This window comes from Rhododendron vialii, chromosome 8a, assembly GCF_030253575.1.
Source record: "Rhododendron vialii isolate Sample 1 chromosome 8a, ASM3025357v1".
Lineage (NCBI taxonomy): Eukaryota > Viridiplantae > Streptophyta > Magnoliopsida > Ericales > Ericaceae > Rhododendron > Rhododendron vialii.
The window spans coordinates 12,368,614-12,376,679 of NC_080564.1; the positions used below are offsets into that span (position 1 = coordinate 12,368,614).

General features: G+C 36.1%; 1 non-coding gene across 1 annotated transcript; it reads left to right on the plus strand.

Moving 5' to 3' along the window:
* Window positions 1–4,015: 4,015 nt before the first annotated feature.
* Window positions 4,016–4,087, plus strand: TRNAC-GCA (transfer RNA cysteine (anticodon GCA)). Its single transcript has one exon. It is a non-coding gene; the product is annotated as a tRNA-Cys (tRNA).
* The last annotated feature ends 3,979 nt before the right edge of the window (window positions 4,088–8,066 follow it).

Sequence of the window (8,066 nt, forward strand, 5' to 3'; positions counted from 1 at the left end):
ATACGCTCATTTTGTCACCATTACCTACTTGTTCAAGCTATTCCCAAATCACTCAAGAAAATGCATAGACACCTTCTTCTGTTTACTGTTTTGATCCCTGAGGGGACTGGCAGGGCTAGAACTGGTAATCAATACCAGCTCTGCCCCTAAAGTCAGCAGGGTTATAAGAATTGTGTATTGGCTCTCTCACGCGCGCTGGACTCCTATACGCGTGCATTTGTCATAAGCTGCACGCGATAGTCCACATGGGGATGAGATGCTGGTTATTATCTGTTTGTATTATATTATAAATCACTGTGATGCATGATTAAAACTGATCTACTGTTTTGTATGTTAAAATTATTGATTTAGCCAAACGTGCTTCACTGTTTACTTTGGAATATTCTTGGGTTGCTTCTGAATATGTTTTAGAACCCAAGCATGTATAAAACACCTTCTTCTGTTTACTGTTTTGATCCCTAAGGCGAGCTGGCAAGGCTAGAACTGGTAATCAATACCAGGTCTGCCCTTAAAGTCAGGGTTACAAGAACCGTGTACTGGCTCTTCCACGCGCGATGGACTCCTATACACGCGCGTCTGTCATAGGTTGCATGCGATAGTTCACGTGGGGATGAGATGTTGGTTATTATTTGTTTGTATTATATTATAAATCATTGTGATGCATGATTAAAATTGACCTACCGTTTTACATATTAAAATTGTTGATTTAGCCAAGCATGCTTCACTGTTTACTTTGGAATACCCAAGTATGCTTCTGAGTATGTTTCAGAGCCCAAGTATGCAAAGTCAATTCCTGGAAGTCCAATCAACACAAGCGTGCGCTTGTCCATGACTTGTGCGCGCTGGTCAGCTCATTTCCAGTGATTGGTTTTGTATGGGCAGCTTGGCCCTTGTTTCGATATCCACATTGTTTAGAGGTTGTATTTCATTTTCATTCATCCTGCTTGTAATTATTATTTACTTTCAATACATATAAACTGCTTGATTTACTCTCTGGGTGAGCACTGGTCATTCCAGAGCCCAGAAAGGAGATAAAATTCAACCTATGGTGAAATATCAACACGCGCGCGTGTGTATGACTTTGACGCGCGCTTGTCAACTTGCATGAACGTAGATCCATGCATGCAAGTTGGTCACTGTGCATGTCAAATTCATACAACAACACTGTTTTGACATTTTAATCACAGTTTTGGATTTTAGCCCATTTAGCTTTTTGCTTCATCTATTCATTTACAAATCACATATTGCAAAATGTTACAACATTAGTCCCCCATTAACTGCTCCCCCGTCCTAATTAGCTAAAAATCGATTAATAAAAGAAGAATTACAAACTTTTTCACAAAATATCTTAGTAGAGATTGATCTCTGGATCAGGCGAGAGAGGTGCCTTAAAATCATTCCCCTCTCGTAACCTGACTCCCAAACCTAGATATGATTATGACGGACTTTGTTCCTTCACTTTTTCAAATCAAACAATGCGACAGACGCTTCAAAATACTGTTCTTTGGGTGTCGAACCTTCAAACCCAAGTGACGACTCTATATTCCGAGCGCTTGCCATTCGCGCTCGCGCTCCATCGATTATGGGCCCTACTTTGGGAAGGAACGGAATCCTTCCTAAGGGCATGCTGCCCACATATGTTGGGAGCTTCATCTTAGTACACGTAAACAAGAAATCAATCAAAGCGGATACCGAACATCCTTTTTGAAATTAGAAAACAAAAAAAAAAATCCCATATAGCCGCAGTACGAATATATATGCATGATTGGTCATTGGAAAACAAGGCGCATCTACCAAATTTTATTTGGACTTCATAAATTGCTGATAATTTGATACTGCTACGTATACACACTAATAAATTGTTCAGGAAAGGTACACATAACTGATTGACAGTTTAGGTGTTTCGTTCCTTTTCTTTCTTCAATTAAACTATTGCTCCTACTATTTTGGAACATTTACAATTCCAGCTTTTAACAAAACAACCTGTATGATTAATGCACTTTCATGTTGGGCCTGAAAGTAACAGTTAATATATACATATTGTCTGTAAAAATATGAGAGTTGTCGAAAAGATAATCATTTGGCCAAGTTCTTGGTGAGCGAAAATCTTGCGACTATGATTGGTTACTTCAATGCTAATCAATCCTCAAAATAGTTCCTCGATTGAAAAATCAATGTCTTATGTTTTTTTCCTAAAAAGTAGTAGTTCATATGTGATGTACTAACAGTGATTTATACGGTGGAGGATTTCAAAGGTTATTTGGATAGGATTTGAAAAGTGAAGGTGTAGAGCGAGTATGTGAGGTGTTTTATCCAACTTTGGTTGGATAGATCTTTTGTACTTTTGGTTCCCCTATCGATGTACATGTACCCCTTCGAGTTTAATAAAAAGTTCCGTTTTGCCGAGCAAAAAAAAAACCAAACTTAGTGATTGGCGGATAGTGTTGGTAATGATTATTATTTTTCTGTTACAACTTGAAAATTTTAATTCATAAAATCTTTTGATGTAATTTGATGCCTTTATTTCATTGATTAATATAATCTCTTTCTGTTGCTCAAACAAAAATAATGTTGCTCACGTCTTCTATTTCCTTAACTTTCAATTAGTCGATTGAGAATTTCAAAAAACTAACCATGGGAAAATAGTTCTATGTGTTTCGTTATTTTTGATATTCAGATATCGCTCTCTAGGCAAAAATAGAGAAAAAAAGATAGAAGTCAGTGAAGTCCTTAGCATAGTCAGTTCGGGATGTTTTTCGATATCTTATCTTTCTTTTGCCGAGCAAAAAAAGATATCTTATCTTTCTTTATGGTCAGTAAATTTTAGAAGTTAAGCAATCGAAAGTGAAAATGAGAAATTAGACCCATCTTATCAAGCCTAAAAAGAAAAACTGAAAACTAAGCAACATAACCGGTATGGTAATTATGAGCTTCATTGAAAAGTGCAGCACAACAGCAACTGGCAAGGCCTTTTACATCTACATTTCAAGCCCTTGTTTTTTTTTTGCAAACGGAAGTACCCATAAATTAAACTAGAAAGCCAGAGTTATAAAGACTAAGTATCATATTAAAGACACGCCTAAAAAAAAAAAGGAAAACAAGAATCAAACTTAGGTTTTAAGATGTTCAACATTTCAAGTCCTTGTTTGCTCCAAAAAATTACTCACTGCATTCTCCCGGACCATTGTTGCATGTACACATGGCACTGCTCAGCCACGCGAAAAGGTAATTTATTACTCTTCTACAACTTCACGCACTTAAACAAACGCTCTCCATCCTAATTTTTTTTTTATTGGCAAAAAGATAGATTTCATTACTTCATAACACAAAGTACAGAGTCAATAGAAACTTGGGTACATCGGTCTGATCACCCAAAACTCTCATCTCCTAACCACACGGAGCAACCAATTTAGGCCCAACAAACTGAGCCCAAACCAGGAAGAAAAAAACACCTAAAACTTGAATTTGGTAAGAAACCAACAACGAGATCCAATTATTTAGCTCAATGGGATCCACACACATGCACTAGTTTAGGCTATCTCTTATAGTAATAGATAAGGGAGCTTCAGTCATAATCAGAAGAGAGTCATTTTGTTCTGCCGTACATGCACGTGTGTCATTTTAGAGAAATTTATGGATCCTTTTAAAAACATGTTTTAAACAAATTAAACAGCTTTGGTTATTAGCGCGAGGCTCCGAACTATGAGGTCCACACCTAAGGTCCGCATTTAAGGTCCTTATCAATATAGAACTAAACTTTATAAGAGAACAAAAAGTACAAAATTATATATCTCAAAAAATTTGATTGTTTCATGTACATATATTTTATCTTTAGCAATATATTTTTTAAGTTTTTGACATTGTTATTTTATTTTTTAAATTCTTCTCATCGGTATGAATAATTACTATTTTTTTTTAAAATTAAACGAAATAAATTCTCGCCAAAGACAAAATTCTAACTTAAAAATTAAGTTAGGGTAAATGACCCTTAGAATCAATAGATCAACACAAATAAGGATCCATAGCTCAGTGGTAGAGCATTTGACTGCAGATCAAGAGATCATCGGTTCAAACCCGGTTGGGCCCTTCTATGCACTTATATTTACGTGCATTTTATTTTATGTTTTCGTTTCCTAAAAAAATAAAAAGATCAACATGTCAAATTGGTGCTCCGAAAGAACTTTCTTCAATACTTGGTAATTAGAAAAATGAAATTGACAATGAAAATGTAAATTCAAAGCAACTTATCTATACTAAATTTTGAAGTTGATTTGTGAGTGATTTGTGGGTAGTGTCGGACATTTTCCAGTAAACAACAGATTGAATAGACCCATTATTATTAAAAGCTAACCAGATGTAGATATCAAACATTTGCATATCTTCGATGAAACTTCTTAATTTTATGATCCCATTGAGCTAAATAATTCTTGTGTACATGTATATCGAATTATATATTTGGCACAACCACAGTCACGCCCATGAATAACTGTCTCCTTTATTTCTCTCCACTGTAGGAGGACACGTGGCGGTTTGGGATCGCGTTTGACCTTTAGTAACATGAGCACATCTATATAAGGATAGCGAAGCGTCTGACGTAGGTAACTTCCTCTTCCCTTTCATTACTCCTATCAAATAATCCTAATTTCTTTTATTGGTACTGATTTTGTCGTCGTCTTTGAGGCCTTGATCTTACTACCCTTTTCTTTCTCAAGAAACTTGTTCTTAGATCTACCGGCCCTATTTGGACATCATCAAAAAATCAATACAATAAATGATATAAAACCCTTTCTTTTGCTAAGCAAAGAGAAATTTTATTAATTTAAGAGAGAACAAATTAGTAAAATACAAGGATTAAACAGATTAAGGGCGACCACATCACTACCTTGAGCAAAAATCCCAACTATGTTTAGGTTGGCACTTTTTTTTTTTTTTTTTGGTCAAGCGGAATATCAAATTAGACTACGAAAGAGAGTACCACATTAGGGATACACACAAAGTCATTAGGACCATAACCTAAACAAAGTACCTATTGTTATTCTAACACCTGCCTGATATTCAGGCTTAGGTTGGCACTTAAACATATGTAATACAGTACTTGAATTCAAAGAGTCAGGCAAACAAGGGGGAGGGAGGAAAATGGTCGCATGACTAGCTAGCTAGCGGCTAAGTAGTAATTAAGAGCTCGTTCATCATATCATATACTATGTAATCCTTGATCAATTCAAGCTTTAGTCGCTTGGCCGGTAAGACAAAACATACTTGATAGCACATAGCAGTTGAACCCGAGCTTCGGCCCCAGTACAATATTCAAGGTCATGAGATACCCTATGCATAATTAGCTATGTGGTTTTGAGGGAAATACTCCCTGACGGATTAATGAAATACGCAACTAATTATATGCATATCTGTTTTATTGCCAAAAAGAAAAGGCTAGAACCCTACACCCGATAAGCCATCTCCCCAGCCAAGTCATGAGCAATGTGTTTCTCCTAACACATTACATAAATTAGATTAGTCGTTTCATATACGACTTTGGAGTTAATTAAGTAAAATATTGAAAAACTATCATTAATACATTTAATTAGTGGAGTTTGTTTGATTTTAATTCAACCAGTGATGTGCCGGCCGGAGGATCAGTGAGAGGAATTTAAAGTGGGGTCACTTAATTCTAGTGAGTTAAAATTAAGAATCGATTAGAATATCTATAGCGTAATGCTATTAGATTTTCAGGCAATTGACCTTACACATAATATATAAAGATATACCTTAGAAACCCTATTTTTAAAAGTCAATTTCTACCGTATCTCACGGCCAAACTCCCATTATTTGATTCCACAACTTACAAGTTTTAGCTCCGACGTACACAAAAAAGAATATTTTTTTCAATGACACCGCAAAACCAACCAACAAATTCGTGAAATGATCACCATAAGCCCACCAGTTGAAACTAGTTAAAATACCCGCAGGCTTGAAAATTAAATTTACACCATGAATAGCTAGCTCGCTTACTATGATTTAGTTCAAGTTTTGGCATCCGAAAACATGCACCCAGTAATTTAGCGAGAACTGTCATGAGCATAAATTAAAGAAAATGAAGGGGGAGAAGCACACGACGAGGAACAACTGAATTTGGTTTTTGAAGTGATTCATACCTGCCACAGAGTTTCTAGAAGGTATATCGGGCGAAATGCCCCATAACCCATAGGCTGGACAATTCAACCCATAAAGCAGTAATCTATAAGCAATGGCGGAGCCAGGATTTTGAGCTCAAGGGCCGGTTCAATAGACATATATTTTTTATCGGAACATATACTTATTATATCATAAGGTTTTGATTTCCAATGCATTACATTTATACATTGAAATGATTTTAGCATATTGCAGTTATAGTATAGTAATACCAATCATTTTTGTTTTTTTTCCCTTATGCTACTTCAATTGTCACATGCTTATCTTTTATTTATAAAAGAAATTGAGAAATAAGAATGAAATAACAAGTTTTTTTTTTTATCAAATCAAACTAAAATTATTAAGATTATAAGTAATTACACATAAATAATTATCAATAATATTCATATTTAGGTATATAAAAAATAAAAATTTAAAACTCGGATGCTCGGGGAGCAAAAACCAGGGGGGTTAGGCTTCCTCTAGGCCCCAACATAGCTCCACCCCTGTGCCCATGCCCATAGCCCTTTTGAACGCCCTATTCAAAATATTTGAACATGCAACCCACAAATTAATTCAATGTATACAACCAAAGTAATAGATAATTTTTTTTGTGCATATACAGTTGTGGTTTCTAGAAGCAATAGATATTTTTGAACACCATTCTCAGAATTTCTAGAGCCGTCACTAGTCATGTTCATTTATCCAATGGTTGTCAAGCTATTAGTATTTGTGTGGGATAGTGAAGTCTAAGAAAGGAACGAATGCCAACTATCAAGTGGGGACCAATCTAAGAAGGCTTCACAACTCCAATATCTGAGAGGGGACCAATATGATTTTCATTCTCTTGGGGTTGGCATGCAGAAAAGAGAGGGGAGATGCGCTCTAGTGATACATTGTCCTCTAATGCCATCCTTAAATTGAAAAGGAGAGTGAGAAGATTGAAGAGGAAGATTATGAAGAAAACACATATCGCGGAGATTGGTGGTAAAATCGATAACCAAATCCTTAGGAAAAAGAAGGGTGTTCTTCTTCTCTTTTGTTCAAGGAGGCTCGGAAAACTTTGGATGTTGGTCAACATAGGTTAGGCATTGAGCCTAGAGGGGGGAGGAATTTCTTGTTAAGGAAATTTGTTAAAAAAATGCAGGAGAACGAATTAGCAGAAAGGATCAACGCTCTAGATGACTTGGAGGATCTTGATGGCCTCGCGGAAGGAGCTTCTCGCTCCTTGGAGTTTTAATTCCGAGGTTTGGCCTTCGGTTTGCCCCTTGGTTGGATCGTTGTGCTTTGGTTTTCTTTTTGGTTGCTTGGGCTGCTTCTCCTAATTTGTTTGGGTTGGTATTGATGGTTTGGTGCTTTTATTTTTGTTTCTGTTTGTTAGGTTCTGGTGTTTTTCAGGTCGGTCTTCTCTGATTTTTATTTTTCGGTTGGCATATTGTCTTTCTTTAGGTTTTGGGTGGCTTTCTGTCGATAGCCCTTAATCCTTTTAATCTTTATAATTATTATAAAATTTAATAAATTCTTATTGCTTAGTGAAAAAGAGAGAGAGAGAGAGAGAGAGAGAGAGAGAGAGAGAGGAACGAATGCCGGAATTAAAGACTACAACGTACATGAAGTAAAGTAAATTGAATTTGAAGTGAAACTGTGAAAGCAAGCGCGGTACTGAACAAATGGTATTATGGGAGCATCATCATGCACACTGCAAAATCACTCAATTTGGCGGTTATTCTCAATGGGTCTAGTCTAGATCTACCAACAGCAACAATGACATCTGCTAGAAAGTAGTACTTTCAACGCCTAGTAGTCTAGTCTAGTCTAGTAGCCATATATATATATATAACCTTAAAATAGGGGTAGCTTTTACTCCCATCATACTACTAGTGTAATAGAGTATACCT